Source organism: Corvus hawaiiensis, chromosome 17 (assembly GCF_020740725.1).
Source record: "Corvus hawaiiensis isolate bCorHaw1 chromosome 17, bCorHaw1.pri.cur, whole genome shotgun sequence".
Lineage (NCBI taxonomy): Eukaryota > Metazoa > Chordata > Aves > Passeriformes > Corvidae > Corvus > Corvus hawaiiensis.
Window position 1 is genome coordinate 1,619,025 of NC_063229.1, and position 18,169 is coordinate 1,637,193.

Here is an 18,169-nt window from a genome sequence, read left to right on the forward strand (position 1 = left end):
CCGGAGCCGGAGCCGGAGCCGGAGCCGGAGCCGGAGCCGGAGCCGGGGCGGAGCCGGAACCGTGCCGGGGCGGAGCCGGGGCGGAGCCGGAGCCGGGGCGGAGCCGGAGCCGGAGCCGGAGCCGGAGCCGGAGCCGGGGCCGGAGCCGGAGCCGGGGCCGGAGCCGGGGCGGAGCCGGAACCGTGCCGGGGCGGAGCCGGAGCCGGGGCGGAGCCGGAGCTGGAACCGTGCCGGGGAGGAGCAGGAGCCGGAGCCGGGGCGGAGCCGGGCCGGGCCGGGGCTTGCGACGCCGGGGGTGTTGGCGTTGCTCGATAGGGTGAGCTTTGAGCACGGCTGCCCCTCCGTCCCCGCTTGGGGTCTGCAGCCATCCCTATCCCACAGCGAGCTCGCTGCCTGTCTGGCGTTTTGGGCAGCGCTCCGTGGAGGGCGGGTGCTATCCTCCACCTCTTCCTGCCTTTCCCCCTCTCCAGGAACGTCTCCAGGTGGAAACACTCGCTTTGCAGGGTAGTGTGGCATCCCCAGCGGTGGGATCCCTTTCGCCTTACCCTCGGTACGGCCCTACCCTAAACATTTAGGATCGAGGTCTTTCCCAAACCTAACCCGTGCCCTAGTTTCTGGTGCCACCCTGTGGTCCTGCGAAATGCTTTTACGTCGGATCTTCAATAACTAAAGGCTGAATAGCGATGGAGTAGGCGAGATAGAACGGAGGTGTTAAAAATGATTGTTTATTAAACTGCTTAAATGTGAGAACAGAACAATGGGCCTTACCACATACTAGACCTTGCGGTTTAAAAGGGGAAATGTTTGCAAAACAACGCCTAGAACGAAAATTTAGTATATTGCCAAATATGTTGCATAAGCGAAAAACCAACTATACCATATATGGGAAAGAACAGCAGGGGTCAGGAAGAGGACATAAGAGGAAGACTTCTTACTTCATCCCCGGCGACCACCAGGAGGCAGAAAAAGACCCCCTAGCAACAAAACGCATATGCGCAGAGGAGACTACTATCGACAAGCGGAAGAACAGCTAAAGGACACGAATGCGGAAATAAGAGGGTATAAATGGACCATGCTCGGGAATACACGCGTGGCAGTTGGTGGAGCGGAGACTCCCCTGTCACCCAGCGCTGCTTTTGCTCACATTCTACTTGCTTAATTATTAATAAATTCCCTCTAAGAAACTTGAAGTGTGTTATTATTTGTCACACAACTTATAACAATTTGGTGCCGTGACTCGGATGGGAAGATAGCGCTCTATCGTCCCTCAGGTAGGCGCCCCGAGGTATTCCTCGGCCCAGGGACTGGTGGTGCGCTTACCCCCATGCCGACGAACCTAAATTCTAGAATGATGAGCAATTGAGAACCGGTCAAATCCCATAAAATTTAGTGCACTAAAGTCCGGACGAAGACGCAGGGACGCGTGAGTATTGAGATACCGTTCGGGCGGGATTGGATTCCTGAGATATAACGATTGAGAGGTTCGAAATATTGAACCAAGCGAGTGCGGACCCTTTAGTACTACATTTCCCGACTCCCGCGAGGGACCGGGCTAGGAATAAGGGGAGCGAGTGTGTGTGTGTGTGCAGATATCTCAGAAGATGGGGGCGAAGGGCAGCAAGCCTTCGGTCCCCATGGGGAGGGCCCCAGTAGGAAGGGCCCCAGTGGTACCCCAAAACACTCCCCTAGCATTTATGTTGAGTAATTGGAAACACTGTCCCTTTAAATTCAGGAGATTTGCGAGAATTCAAGAGAACTGAAATGAGGAGTTTGTTAAATGACCCATTAGGAGTAGCTGAAAGGTTAGATTAATTCTTGGGCTGAGTGGTTAGAGAGACTGAGAAAAGCCCTACAGTTATACTCCAGAGCGGATCTAACAAGTCCTTTAGGACAAGCTGTCTTAAAAACTCACTTTGTAGCGAAGTCCTGGGACGATATTAAGAGAAAATTTGAAAAGCTGGAAGATTGGCAGGATAGAGGCTTAGAGGAACTATTGAGAAAAGCCCAGAAAGTGTATGTGCGGAGAGAGGAAGAGAGCAGTAAATGGCAAATAAGAATGATGGTAGCAGCGGTTAAAAGGGCGATCAGATGGATTCCGGAGAAGGCCGAATGTAGTAGAAAAGAAGGAACAAGGAAACTGCTTTTATTGTGGAAAGAGAGGACATATGAAAAAGAACTGCAGAGAACGAATCAGAGACGAGGCAATATTAAAAGCTGAATAGGATAGTCAGGGGCTCCATATATTAGGGGACCGGAGTCATCAGGAGCCCTTAATAAAATTAAGAATAGGTCCTCAACACCAGGAGTTCACCTTTCTAGTAGACACAGCGGCAGAGCGATCCACAATTAGACAATTACCAGAGGGATGCACCCTTTCACATGAAAAAGCCCAAGTTATAGGGGCAAAAGGAGAACCATTTAAAGTAAACAAAATTAAAAATGTTATATTCGAGTCTGAAAATAAATATGGAATAGGTGAACTCCTACTAGTCCCAGAAGCGGACTACAATTTATTGGGACAGGATTTGATCATTGAGTTACAATTAGAAATTAAAGTTGAAAACAAAAAATTAGCTATCAGGGCATATCCCCTCACAGTAACAGACGGAAAAGATATTAATCCCGACATATGGTACTCCCCAAACACAATAGGCAAGCTGAATATCCCACCAATCAAGATACGAATAACGGACTCCCAGATACCGGTGAGAGTAAAACAATATCCTATTTTTCTGGAGGGACGGAAAGGACTAAAGCCAGAAATCGACAAATTATTAAAACAAGGAATCCTAGAACCTTGTATGTTTTCCTTTAATACTCCCATCTTGCCTGTAAGGAAACCTAATGAAAAATATCGACTAGTTCATGATTTAAGAGAAATAAATAAATGAACAGACACCCGATTTCCCGTGGTAGCTAACCCATAAGACGTGGTATAGTGTAATAGATTTGAAAGATGCACTCTGGGTATGTCCACTAGCAGAAGAGTGTAGGAATTATTTTGCCTTTGAATGAGAAGATCCAGAAACGGGACGCAAACAACAACTAAGGTGGACAATACTTCCCCAAGGATTTACCGAATCACCAAACCTGTTCGGGCAAGCCCTAAAGAATTATTAACTGAGTACCAAGTACAATCAAGGAACGTACTTTTGCAATATGTAGACGATCTGTTGATAGCAAGAAGTGAGAGGGAAGAAGTTAGGATAGAAAGTATCAAACTACTAAACTTTTTAGCACTAAAAAGATTACGGGTTTTTGAAGAGAATATACAATTTGTAGAAGAAAAAGTCAAGTATTTAGGACATTATTTATTTGGAGGACAGAAAATAATAGATCCAGAACGCATTAAAGGAATACTAAAATTACCTATACCAAATACCAAAAGGCAGATTAGGCAAGCGCTAAGTCTATTTGGATACTGTAGACAATAGATAGAAAATTATAGCTACAAAATTAAATTCTTGTACGATGTAACTGAAGTAATTGACTCAGATCGCGGACCTCATTTCACACCTAGAATTATTAAAGAAATAGTGGAAAACACAGGAATCAGATGGGATTACCATACACCATGGCATCCCCAGAGTTCAGGTAAGGTTGAAAGAATAAATGGAGAAATCAAAATAATCTTGACGAAACTAATGATAGAAACCAAATTATCTTGGATTAGATGCTTACCAATGGCATTATTAATTTTAAGAACCCGACCAAGAGCTGATTTGGGAATTTCAGCTTATGAAATGGTGTATGGTATGCCTTATCGTATCGGAAAACCCCAGACTAACGTTTTTATTTGAGATCATGCTATAAGCGAATATATTTCACAACTGGCGAAATGCCGAGAAGAATTGTGAAGACGAGGGCTAGTGGTACAAAGACCTCCACTAGACTTAAAAATTCACAAAATTGAACCTGGAGAATGGGTATTAACCCGAGTGTGGAGGGAAGAGACTTTGAAACCCAAATGGGAGAGGAGAGACCTTATCTTGTTTTGCTTACCACAGATACTGCAATTAGGACAGCTGAGCGTGGCTGGACACTCGCAAGCCGGATAAAAGGACCCGTACCACCTCCTCAGTGGAAAGTCATCAGTCCTCCAGGAGAAACAAAACTAGTGTTAAAACGATAAGTAACAAATGATAGAGACTTGGTTTAACTAATTTTTGAAGTTACCTTTTGCTATACAGCGTATCATAGGATTTGTAATAGCCTTAAGATTATTTTGACTTTTATATTACTTATAGAAAATTGTTAAATGTGGGAAAGGGATTTGTATATATGAATAATAGAAGGCAACCTGAAATATAGAATTTAAATTAAGTCCCAGATACCAAAGACTACGGAGCTCGCATAACCAAGGAACTGCATACAATCCCTGCCCCTTTTGCAAGCACAAGAAATGCAAAGCATACAGAGAGAAACTTTCCTTAATTGGTAATGTAACCAGTGTGATAAGGACTTAAGACGACAAGATTGAGCCAAAATATTATTGCTATTATCCTAATGGGCCAATCCTCTTTATAGTTGAAATTATTAATTGCACCTGTCGTACCCACCTGAAGGGAATCCGGTGTGATACACCTCAGGTTAAGAACTGTAACTGGGACTCCTATGTTAAGAGGCAAAAAGAGCGACAGAGTTGCCCCCAGGGGTCTCCTGAAGAATACTCTTGCTGCCAAGAAGATGGTACCCCTCGTGGCTCGAAGCAACCGAGTCGACGAGCGAGGCAGAAGAGTAAAAAGCTGTGGAGAAAAGAAACCCCAAAATGGGATAATAAAACTGTGCTCAGAGAAATGCCTCAGGAGTAAGATTAAAAAGGATCCCTGGAGGGAAGACAGGTTACAGTGTGTAAATTGGAGGAATCCTCGAACATACTTTTGTACTCCCCACGCCTTTAGTGATGCTCGTTGCTTGACCCGGCATATTACCCTTTTTGTGCTTACATTGTATTTAAATGAAGCTAGCGCAACAGGATCTCTATCACACCAACCATTTAAATGGTCGTTAATACGGTGGGAAGATCAGAAGGTTTTACAAACAATAATTACGCCAAGTAACCCAAGCTTTAGTTGTCAACTCTGTGATATTATACAAGTAAAACCATGCCTGAACAAAAAAGGATTTTATTTCTGCCCGGCATCTAACCCAGGAAAAGCCTATTGTAACTGGCCTGGACATTACTATTGTGCATACTGGGGCTGTGAAACAGTCGCCTGGGGGTTTTCCCCTGGAGGAGGACAAGACAAATATATCAAAGTCGGGTGGAGGCCCAGCGGGTGTCAGCCCCCAGAGGTAGGGTCAGACTCAGGAGTAAAGCAGGGTGGAAATTGTGACGGAATTCAGATAAATGTGACCAATAAAATGGATCCCGGATGGAAGATAGGGAAAACCTGGGGAGCCAGATTATGGGAATCCGGTACAGATCGGGGTGGGCTCTTTCTAATAAAAAGGGAAGAAGCCCCATATGATCCACCCCTCCCTGTAGAACCAAATTCAGTCCTCAACCCTCAAACCATAACTCCAACTGAACAAACAAGAAGCACGACCGAACAACCTGAAAATAACACGAAAAAAAATTCAGGTAGCAAATTTAACCAGAAGTAACTCTGGAGATCCTTTATGGAACCTAATACAAGCATCATACCTAGTATTAAATAGTTCAAGACCCAATTTAACTGAAGAATGTTGGTTATGTTACAATGTTAGACCTCCCTATTATGAGGCGGTAGGGGAACCAAACAAAGTAACATGGTCTAATAGAGCGAACCCCAATGAATGTCCTTGGCGAGCCCAACAGAATAATACCCAAGGAATCACTATACAACAAGTGACTGGAAAAGGAATATGTATTGGTACTCTACTTACACAATATGAGTATTTGTGTCATGAAACAATTAACAAGCAAAGAATTGAGGGAAAGAAAAACGAATCTATCAAATGAGTGATACCCAATCCTGGGGCAAAGTGGGTCTGCTCTAATATAGGAGTAACATCATGTTTGTCAATAGACGTGTTCAATGTATCCCAATTTTGTATACAAGTAGTGATTATTCCACGTTTAATATATTATACTACTGAAGACATAATGTACCACTTTGAAGGAGGCCTAAGCAGACAAAAGAGAGAACCGCTTACTGCAATCACTTTAGCCACCCTACTAATTGCAGGAGGAGTAGGTGTAGGCACAGGTGTTGCTTCTATAATCAGAAGTACTGAAGTTCAAAAGTTACAAACAGCTGTAGACGAAGATCTGGGGCGGATAGAACAGTCCGTTGAAAACCTAGCTGCTTCAGTTAAATCACTTTCAGAAGTAGTGCTACAAAATCGAAGGGGACTAGATTTATTGTTCCTCAAAGAAGGAGGATTATGTGTGGCTTTAAAAGAAGAATGCTGCTCATTTGCAGACCACACAGGAGTAGTACGAGATTCAATGGCAGAGCTTAGAAAGAGATTGGATCAGCGAAAGCTGGAGCGAGAATCAGGAAAATCGTGGTATGAGGGATGGTTCAACCTATCACCTTGGTTAACAACCCTTCTGTCTGCTTTAGCCGGACCTTTTATAATAATAATACTAGGACTAATGTTCGGACCTTGTATCATCCGATATATACTAAGGTTTGTAAGAGAAAGATTTGATACAGCCAAATTACTAATTTTAACTACCAACATCAAATATCAAGCAGTAGCTCAGCAAGAAGATAACGACTATTGTGAATGTGATTTTCAACAAAAAGTATATGATTGCTGTTGCGCCAAAAATGGAATAAAATTTTGTGATTGTTATAGTAGATGTAAGTGGTGTTGGAAAAAGATTAAAGAAGAAGAAATAGATACAGTTTAATAAACAAAGGGTGTAAAAAGAAAAAGGGGGGGAATTGTTAAAAATGATTGTTTATTAAACTGCTTAAATGTGAGAACAGAACAATGGGCCTTACCACATACTAGACCTTGCGGTTTAAAAGGGGAAATGTTTGCAAAACAACGCCTAGAACGAAAATTTAGTATATTGCCAAATATGTTGCATAAGCGAAAAACCAACTATACCATATATGGGAAAGAACAGCAGGGGTCAGGAAGAGGACATAAGAGGAAGACTTCTTACTTCATCCCCGGCGACCACCAGGAGGCAGAAAAAGACCCCCTAGCAACAAAACGCATATGCGCAGAGGAGACTACTATCGACAAGCGGAAGAACAGCTAAAGGACACGAATGCGGAAATAAGAGGGTATAAATGGACCATGCTCGGGAATACACGCGTGGCAGTTGGTGGAGCGGAGACTCCCCTGTCACCCAGCGCTGCTTTTGCTCACATTCTACTTGCTTAATTATTAATAAATTCCCTCTAAGAAACTTGAAGTGTGTTATTATTTGTCACACAACTTATAACAGAGGCATGTGTAGGTAAATAATTCCCGAGCATGTTCCCAGTAGACTGAGATGGGAGTTGGGCTCTCCTCCCAGGGAACAAATGACACGATGAGAAGAAATGGCCTCAAGTTGTGCCACGAGAAGTTTAGACTGGATACTAAGGAAAATTTCTTCACTGAAAGAGCGGTCAGATACTGGAACCTGCTGCCCAGGGCAGTAGTGGAGTCACCGCCACTGGAAGAGTTCAAAAGGCGTGTGGATGTGGCACTTGGGGACATGGTTTAGTGGTGAACACAGTGGCGCTGGGTTAATGATGGCCTAAGAGGGATTTTCTAAATGTAATGATTCTGTAATTAGAAAAGAAAGAGCACTGAAGACATCATGTGGGTGGGTGGAAGCCTCAGGTGTGGCTGGTCAGGGCCACGAAGGTCTATTACTGCACCGTGGACTTCAGAAGTACCTCCCAGAAGTTCTCACACCTGGAATTGGCAGATTCCCCTTACACCACTCTGTCCTGGTGCCTTTGAACAAGTCTTGGAGCAGACACCAGTTCAGGCAGACCACACTGTATTGACTGTGCCTCCCTACGAGGACCAGGACTTTCTTTGAGGTCCCTCTTCAGAAGTGTGCAGGAAGTGATCACTGGGCACAAGCTGAACATGCTGGCTGAGATGGCCCCATGGTGGACCTGAGTGTACCCATAGAGGCCTGAATGGCCCTGACCAGCCTCACCTGAGAGCCCCACCCTCGGGGGAAGTCCCATTCCCGCTCAGCCCAGTGCCCTCCTCCCTGCCTCAGTTACAGAAAGGTGCTTGTCTCCAGCTGTGCCTTCTCAGCTTGGCTCTGGATGGACCTTGGCTTTTAAATAGCTTGTCCCTTGGGCAGACCCCTACAATGTGTATTATACCCCACCAACTTTATCCTAATTGAACAATTAATTTTTAATTACATCTTTTTAACTTCTGTTTCATATAGGTACTTTTTCATATAAAAGCCATTAAGAAATAACATGCTGAGTACTATCTGCCCCATCTTGCACAGGATTAAGCATAATTCCAGCTCTTTGTAATACCTTTGAGCTTGCCTGGGCTACCGAGAACTAGAGGGGAAGTAAGAAGGGTAAGTGTGGACTTGTGCAGGCATTATAAGCAGAAACATCAATACTGCTGCTTACATTTTTAGGGATTATGTTGAACAGAGGTGGAAAGAGGGTGATTTCCTGCCACAAGACTGTAAATCATTGCACTGGCTCTCCCACCCAGGAAGCTGTTTTTTGGGTCTCTGGTGTGGCTGGTCCCCCCACTGTCCTTGCTGTTGTCTACATGGATTAGGTGCTGGAGCATATCCAGAGAAGGGAAATGCAGCTGGCAAAGGTTTTGCAGCACAAGATCACGAGGAGTGGCTGAGGCAGCTGTAGGGGGTCAGCCTGGAGAAAAGGAGGCTCAAGTGAGACTCTGCAACTCCCTGACAGGGGGGTGGAGCCATGCTCTTCTCTCGGCAACAAGTGACAGGGTAAGAGGAAATGGCCTCAAGTTTCTACCAAGGGAGGTTTAGATTGAATATTAGGGAAAATTCCTTCACTAAAAGGATAGTCAGGCATTGGAACAGGCTGCCCAGGGCAATGCTAGAGTCACCATTTCTGGAAGTGTTCAACAAATGTGTGCATGTGGCAGTTGGGTGTTGAGGAACCTTCCCAGTCTGACCATTCCCAAGACACTCTGGCAGTCACTCTCCCACCAGCAGCAACTTTAACAGCTGGGACTGAAGCCCCTTTGCAGCAGCAGCAGCTCCAGTGAGCCAAGGAGTGCCCTGCGTGACTCCCTGCACTCCCCACTCTCACAGTCAGACCAGGTTTCCTCACCAGTTCGACCCCAGCTTTCCCATGGGAGCCTCAGATGTTTTGTTCCATAAAGCCCTTTATTCCTGGCACAGTAACACAGAAAGAGCTTGAGCTGGTGCCTCCAAGGAGCAGCCCCAACAAAAGACTGGGCTTTTATCCCCTCACAGTCCAAGCTCATGCAAGTCTCAGTTCTTCCTCCCTAGTCCTCAGCTCCTGCAGTGTCTGAGCACTTGGCTGGGCCACAGGTCCAGTGCCCTTCATTATGGACAAGGTCAGCAGTTTGAGCTCAATCTGCAGCTGTCACTGCAGCTGCACCACCAGCTCCTGCACTGAATGAATTCCTCGACAAGGGGACGTGGTTCAGTGGTGGCCCAGGCAGTGCTGAGTTAACGACTGGACTCGATGGTGTCAGAGGGCTTTTCCAAGCTTAGTGATTCTATGATAATTACATGATTATTTCATTTTGTGCCCGTGCTGCAGAACAGCAGTCCCAGACCCTACAAAAGGCAGCAGCATTTGCCCTAACACCACCTCTTCCCCATGTGTTTTTGACTGACCTATGTCTTTTTTTTCCTCCAGTTCTCCCAGAAAGTGTTAGTTTCTATTTTTCTCAGGGAAGACACTAAAGAAAAGCAATGACAATGCTGGCAATGATGTGCAGAACCATACACTGAGGTGCTGAGCATCCAGTGTAGCAATAACCACTATGTGGGCATGGGTGAAGGCTGGGAAGCAGATGGCTCTCTGGCTGTACAGGCAGTCAGGGCTGGGGTTCCTTGATGCTTTTGGAGTCATTCAGTCGTGCCAGGTGTCCTCAGTGCGTCTCTGGACCAAGCCTCCAAGTGGATTGGGCTGCTGAGGCCCTGCATGGGCCAGTTGACTTCACACCGATACTGAAATCGGCCGTATAGAAACTTTGTAACACAGTTTTGAGTATCAGAAGCAGGCATTCTTTACTGTAGCAGGCTGGTCACTCGGGGGGATCCTTCTTCCATTCAAGTGTGAAGAATGTTGGGTGAACAGGGATTTTATCACAACCACTGATTACATATTCATTAGCTATCCCCACTTCCTTGGCTTTATTTTACACCGTCTCACCCCTTGTCAGAAGTCCTTATATGGTTCTTTGGGGTCCATCTTCAACGTCTGGTGTCCATTTCAGGTGGCTGTTCCTCGAGCCCCGCTTTTGAGTAAGGACAATATCGTTGTTTTGCATAACTTCTGCTTTGTCACCCTTGCAGAACTGAGCTGGCATCCTGCTTGTGTTTTGTTGCCTGCTTGACTTCTGTTTGTCTGATTTACATCCTCTATTTGTTTCTCCAAAGCTGTGCTGTTGTGTTCCGCATTCCTTGATAAGAGTAAATGCTATTCTGTTCTACTGTCCTTATCGACATCAGGAGAGCACAGGTTTCTGTTCATTCCTGTATAAGCAAGATACAGCTGTAAAAGTTCTCGTGTCGGCCTAAATCCTTCACAAAGCTTTGGCCAAACATTCTTTCTTGTCAAAATCTACAAGCTTACATGAGTTGATCTAGGAGATCAATAGCAATGAAGCAACTACTCCCTCCACTCAGGTCTGTAGTTCAAAATACTAAGGCAGCATTGAAACAATATTGTATTTTAATTCAATTAATTATTTTTCAAGCTTTATAGAAAAATCATTTGTTCACTACAAAGTGATAAATCTGTCTTAAACCAACATAACCCTTACCCATCACTTGTGCAATGTGCACATTTAGTGCAGCTAAACAGATTGTTTGCATTCGGAGAAAAGGTGGATTTGGAAAATAACAGATAGAATTCAGTCTGTCTCTGCCAGCTTCTCTTCTAACTAATCCAAGTCAGATTTTCCAAAATACTATTGGTTTTCGTTCGAATCAGAGATGTTGGAATGTCTCTGCATATTCGCCTTCAACCCTCTCTGAGAAGGGAGTATCTGCCAGAGACACAGCTTTGACAAAACTGAGTCCCCATCCGCTGGAGCAGGATGCGGGGGGGTCGTCGCTCGGGGGCCCGGCCGAGACGTGGGTACAGCGCCTGGCAGCGGCAGCGAAGCTGCGACCAGAGGAGGCAGCGCGCAGAGAACTGAGCAGTGAGGCCCGGCCCGGCCCGCGCAGCCCCGAACGCGACCCCGGGAAGAGCGCGCAGGCACGAGCAGCTCCGACAATTCCAACACGGGAGCGACCGAAAGAGAGAGCAAAGACGCAGCGAGACAGAAAACAGCAGCCACTCGGAAAAAGGAAAAGATCATAGTAGCTAAGATCTTTGAGATAGTAAAATGGTATAATGTTAAGCAAAATTATGGTTTTATAACAAGGTGTGACAACCAGCAAGACATATTCGTGCATAGAACTGCTATTAAAAAGAATAACCCTGAAAAATGCATCCCAAGCTTGGGAGATGGAGAGGTGGTGGAATTCAGAATTGTACTAGGTAGAAAAGGGTTACAAGCATCGCAGGTCACTGGGCCTGATGGTGTTTCTGTAAAAGGCAGCATATGTGCTAAAAATCGTAGTCATGTTAGACAATATCTACATTGTAAGCCCCCCCTACAGTCTCCCTTTCCTAATCCCACCTTTCCCTTTTACCCTATGTCCTATTACCCGCAGTGTATTCCTAATCCGTTTTTTCATCCATGGTTTCCCTCACAAAACCATGCTTTTGCCAATTGTTTCCCCAAAAATCCCTTTCCAATGCCGAGTGGGGGATGAAAAGGGGGAGGGAAGAAGTTAAACCCTCTCCTGCTTCAGTTTCCCCACAAAGCATGCTCAGAGAGTTCTGTCTCCCTTCTGTCAGCCCTAAGATGTTCCAGAGAATCTGTTTGGACATTTAAAGACTCAGGAGGGTGGCTTGTTTTGTTTTGAAACTGTTCTTGTTATGTTTATCCAGTTGTTTTCATTCTCCTTTTATTAAAATAAAACGGGTGAGGTGTTGAGGTCCCTCCCCTGCCGTGTAGCCCTGGGAGAGGGGCCCTGAGGGCACAGACACGGGGCTTCCCTGTCCCTGCTCAGCCTCGTTCCCATTGGTTGGTTTGTGTTCCCTGCGCGGACAGAAGGACCCTTGGTCCCGTGACTGGAACAGTTCCTCAGCAGAGCCCCGGCCATGCGGCTGGGGAAATAAACATCTCTCTGAAACAGCTATCAAGAATCTGTCTGTCCTATATATTTCCTTTCCACGGGACTCCTGGTTTGATATATGTATGTTGCAGTATCCCCACTGCAACACCCATCAAAGCATCTAACTGGGCTGGAAGACTGCTGGGGGATTGGTCTGATTCTGCAAGGAGTTTAAAATCTAACCTTTTCCTCTCTGACAGTTCTTGTGACAGCACTGAAAGAAGCATGCAGCATATATGCTGCTTCAGTGCAAGGTGAAGGGAGCCTATTCCGATTTTCCCACAGGAGACTCATTTGATTGTTGAGGGCAGTCCCATTTGATGGATGGCTTGTTTCCACCGAGCACCAGGAAGGGCCAGTAGGGATCAGGTAACAGGCTGTGAAGAACCTGGGGCTAGTCTTGAGCAGACGCCTCTGCCTTTTGTTGCAGCAGTCATGCGGACAGTGGGGCACAAGCATGATTATGCCATCCCTGCATCCACAGGCCTCACCAGGTTTGTTCAGATCTGCTGGGCCAGTGACGTTGATTTTCCATGCCTTTCCAGTTTCATGCAGAGAGCAAAGCTGCCCCAGCAGCTCCTGGATGGAGCGTGTACTCCTGCAGGGGCTGCCTGCAGCTCTGCTTTGCCAGGATGGGTCTCTCCTGCTGGCTCCATTTGTCCAGCATCTCTCCAGGCTACGCAGGTGATGACTGCTCACCTTCAGTCACAGCCAGGATATGGAGTAGCATGCTACTCTGTCCAGAAAGCTCCCTGCATGCTGTGCCTTGGCTCACATCAGCTGCTCAAAGGCCTACTGCAAAAGACTGCTCCTCCCCATAAGGCAGAGGCTGTAACACTGAGGGCAGGGGGGCAAGGCTGCTCTCCACAAACCTGATTGCTTTGTATCATGCCCCACTTGTGTCTTTCTGGGGCTTTCATGGAAGTGGAAGAGTTGAAAGGAGCACTCTTCTTGCTTGTTTCATTGGCATGTTGGAAACACCTTCCACACCATCACTGCACATCTGTGGTGTTGACCATTTATTGAGGACGCCTGTGGGACAGTGCAGCTCACAGTGCAAAAAGGGCCAGGCTGAGGCTGGCTGTTTAGTGTTCTGAAGGCAGAGAACACCTTGTGTAGGCTAGCTGGTTTGTGGTTGAGGGGCACGAGACCATGTTTGAAGGAACCATACACCTGCCTTCTGCTCCTTTTCAGCAAAACCCCCTGTTTCTGCCTAAGCTAGGCCCTGCTCCAGACACAGCAGCGGGGAGTACTGGCTCTGTATGTGAAAATAGGAGTGGCTCCCAGCCTAGAAAATAGACATCAGATTCCTTTTTCCGTTATAAATCCACGCCTCATCAGATTCCTTTTTCCATTATAAATCCACGCCTTTCCATCAGTAAGTGTTTACTTGTTTAGTAGCTGCTTTCTCTGTGTTCACTTCTTTGTAAGTATTCATGGAAACTAAAGCAGTGAAAGCTCAGCATGCCTGAAAGTACATTTCCATGTTAGAGATGTGCAGTGAAAGCGATGGGGAATGTGGGAATGTGACTGATGGAATGCATTTTTTCACATCTCTTTTTCTGAAAAATCTCTAAGTGGGACAATGCCACCAGGGTTACAGTAAAGGGGAAGAAAATCTTCACAAGACACCTGTGGTATTGTCAGGTGCAGAAGAGCAGGCTGAGGAAACAGCCAAAATACCCAGATTAAAGCTATACATATAAATGTATATGTATGTAAATGAATGGTTAAGATTATACATATATCTATGACATGTTAATGATATATGACTTATATATGTTATATGTAAAATATATATCAAACTGATGTAAATGGATATAGATTTAACTCAGTGCATAGTCCTGGAGACTGAGTAGTTTGGGCTGGAGCTTTGGACTGGAAATATGCTCAATATTTGTAAAATAATCAGTGAATTAAAACATGAATGATAGAAGACATCCTCTAAGAAAATGCATGGTGCAGTATAATAAGAAACTGATGAAATGCTTATTAAAAAGAGGTCTACTTTAGATACAATTTTCTGAAGCTCAGTCACACCTCAACACTTGCTTGTCTACAGGAGACCTGTGTGACAAATCTTGTCCCTGATCCAGCTGGGCAGGAAAAGTCCTGTTTCTCACAGGGCTCAGAGCGGGCTCTGAAGCAGGCAGTTGTGGGCAGTGGTGTCTTTATGGGCAGGAAGATTGGGATGGAGCTCCCAGGCCCTCTGCCCAGCTGGGTGCCAAATGTGTGCAGGGGGAGAGGCATACCCCCAGATGAGCAGCTGGACAAGGGCATGATGGAAAATCTCTCTGAGGCTCAACGTCAAGGTAACCTCCATCTCTGTATGCTCACTATCCAAGAGCACTGAGGTTCATGCCTAGAGAAAATCTGAAAGGTTTTCAAGAAGACAGATGAAGCCTTTGCAGTGCTGTTTACTCCAAAACAGCTTCAGGCTATTCATTGGCTGGGATTTTTCTTTATATGGAATGAGTCAGCCAGAAAATCTGTTTCAAACTGAAGTAGAAGAAATCTTGAGACAAATTGCTCATAAGAAGAAATTGCTTGCACTAGATCATAGTCCTGCGTTGTAGACTAAACAACCATTAGTCATCTACCTGCTTATGCAACCACAGGATAAAATGTCCTTGATAGGAGAGGACTGGCACATGGCAAATGCCATTCCACTTTTCAAAAGGGATTTGAGGAACCACTGAGTTTACTGCCTCTATCAGGCAAACATATGGAAGCTATTCCAGAGAATGTGATTGATAGCAAGATGGAAAAAAGGTCTGGTAGAAATAGTGATGAGTCATGATGATTTTACAGAGGGGAAAGTGCTTCAGTGTTGAAGCAGAGACTGGAGGTCCCCAATAAGTGAGGACAGGGGTCCATCTGGGTGCCAGGAGACAGCAGAGTGCCTGGCAGAGAGCCCTGTCCCCTCCACCAGGCCAGGCTGCTGCTCCCTGGCAAGTGTTCCCACTGCCCACTTCACAAAAACAATGGGTGGTGGCACCCTAGGGTGCCCAATGAGCTGCTGGGGAGAAGTGTGAGGGCCTGAGGTGGGGGGCATGGGGTGATGCTCCCCTGCCTGCAGCTGTCAGTACTGAGTCACTGGACAGGGAGAAACCAGTGACTCCTGACCAATGCATCTCAAATGTGACTTGAAAATGAGCCATGAATTTTGAAAGGAGCTTTCCAGAGAAAGTTGAAAACTCCATTTTCACTTCCCCATTCTCCATCGGGTTTATGTAATATTTTGCCCGAGATGCTGTTGCCTGCAATGTAAATGACAACAGGACTTGTCAGAGAGTGTAACCAGTAGAGCAGCATTAATAGTGTGACAAGTGAATGGATGACAATCTCTAGCTTGCAAAAAGGCCTTACCAAACAAACCTTTTCCTCTGGTTCTTTGAATGCCAATGGCCTTCCTCTGATGTTGTTCTTTTTTTGAAAGCTGTGGTTCCAATCCTGGAGGAAGAGTTTTGGCTGAGCACTGCTGTCTTGTACCTTGTCAACCTGGCTTGTGTTTCACAACACATCATCAAATCCTCTTGGGTCACAGGATAAGAAAACAGCTTGCACAGGCTATGAGCAGTTTTAAGCTCTCGTGGGCACAGCTGTGGACAAAGGGAACTCCCACCCAATACCAACCCCAGTTTTCTAATTCTCTGGCCTCTTTTCTCCCAATACATGTGGTCTTTTCCTGGAATTCCTCACGAGTATCTCTGTAATACTCCTACCTTGCCTGTTAAAAACCCTAGACTAGGCTTGGATGGAAAAATAGTTTATAGATTTATCCAAGACTGGCGAGCAATGAATAAATGGGTGACTGTACCACATCCAGTAGATCCTGATCCTTCAACAATGATAACCACATTGCTTTGGCTAGTGCCAAGTGGTTTACAGCAATTGAGTTGTGTGAAGCCTTTGTCCTATTCTGGTGCATCTGGAATCTCAGTATATTTTTTGCTTTCACCGGGGAAAGGAAACAATTCACATGGACTAGATTCCAACATACCTGGTGGTTGTGTTATAAAATGGGTGGTCCACACAAAAGAAATGTAGAGCTATCATTTCAGAGGTTCAGCTGTGCCTAATATACACTTGTGCCTCATTATCATCCTACACCAAGCTTCTTAATAGGACAGAACTATCACCAAAACTCCCCTTCCTGCTCAGTGCAGCCTGGGGTTATGGCCCTGTGAGCCATCAGGCTCCCCTCCAAGTTCCATGCCCCACAGCTCACCGGTGTGCAAACCCCACCACACAGTTCTCTGTGGTCCAGCAGCCATGGAGGAGCTTTGGAGTGGCCAGAGGACAGGATTACCCAGAACTTCACATGGGGTGATAGTTAGCACTCAGCAAACAAAAGCTGTGGTGAAACCTGGGTAAGCCTCCACACAGGTTCTGTGTGAGGCAAACAAAGAAATTATTTCATACATTGCAAACCCTGGGGAACATGGTGAGAGGTGTCTCCTTGTCCTTCCAAGATGGAATACGTCACTCCTGACCCATGTGCCACTATTTTTACAAAGATGGATCTTCCCTACCAGGGGCTGGAAGACTGCAGGTGGGCAGGCAGCTGGGAGGGGACACAGCCAGGACCACTAACCCTGACTGACCAAAGGGGTATTCCAGACCATATGGCATCAAGCTTAGCAATAAAAGCTGAAGGAAACCATTCAGTGAAGCCCAACTGCTGTCTGTACTGGAGGCTGAAGTGAACTTAACAGGGCACAAGTGGCAGAAGCAACCTATGACAGCCAGCCCAGAGGCCCATGTATCCTTGGTATAGACTACCTCAGGGGATGGTAATTCAAGGACCCAAAAGGGTACTGCTGGGTCTTTGGTGTAGCTGCTTTGAGTACAGAGAAAATTAGGCAGCTGTCTCCCTTGCCTGGCCTCTTGGAGGATGCCTCTTTTATGGGGTTGCTGAGAGATTGAAGAACAGCAGGTGCTGATGGCAGCAATTACCCACTGTCTGACACTCCCTGGTTCCTAGCAATGAGCTGACTGTCAGCTGGAGAGACAAGGAGTGATCAGCAGGACCCACTTACCCTTTAACTGCTGCATATGGCCACTGTTAAAATCTGATGGAGCAGGGAGATAGCATTGGGTATCATGACCTCAGCGGTCACAGCACTACCATGTGTTGCTGTCCCAGATGTGCTGGAGCTCCAGTACCAACTAGAGCCCAAGCAGCCCAATGGAACACCACAACTGATATTGCCCCTGTGTTTATCTCAGTCCTTGTGGCAGCAGAGTGCAAGCCACAGTTTGCTGTTATGTGAAGGGGTGTCCAGCACACCTGGAATCGACTGTCCCAGGGGTGGAAGCACAGCCTACTATTTGTTATGGACTTACTCAGGCTGCACTGGAACAGGGTGATGCTCCTGGATGTCTGCATCACATTGAAAACTTCATCATTACAGATGCAGAAGAAGGGCTGAGACCGCCTCTCCTCCAGACCTTGGTGAGGGGACTTGTGGTTTGAAACCACAGGAATCCAACAGTGGATACACTGACCAGGAGCAGAGAGTCTCTGACTCTGACTGGGAGGGTGAAAGGATCACCTCAATTACTGCACCATGTGGATTCAAAGGCTTGCCACATCAGATCCAGGAGTACAGGGCTGCGGGGATACAGAATATGCCCTAATGCCGTCAGTGTACAAGGACTGCACCCCTTGGAGCAGTGTTTGCGTGGGTCGCCTGCCCCTCAATGCCCAGCAGTGTCCTGTCAGGATCCATGTGGGTAGTGGGAATAGGGATCCTCCATTGTGCTCCACAAGCAGTCCTGCTGCAGCTTGGCTTTGGAGAGAGAACCCTGAGTGGACAGGGAAGAAAAAGACAGTGA

General features: G+C 46.2%; 1 long non-coding RNA gene across 1 annotated transcript; it reads left to right on the top strand.

Annotated features, from left to right (window-relative positions):
* Positions 1–240: 240 nt before the first annotated feature.
* Positions 241–10,213, top strand: LOC125334613. The gene is made up of 3 exons (XR_007207181.1): positions 241–316; positions 471–708; positions 7,396–10,213. It is a non-coding gene; the product is annotated as an uncharacterized LOC125334613 (long non-coding RNA).
* The last annotated feature ends 7,956 nt before the right edge of the window (positions 10,214–18,169 follow it).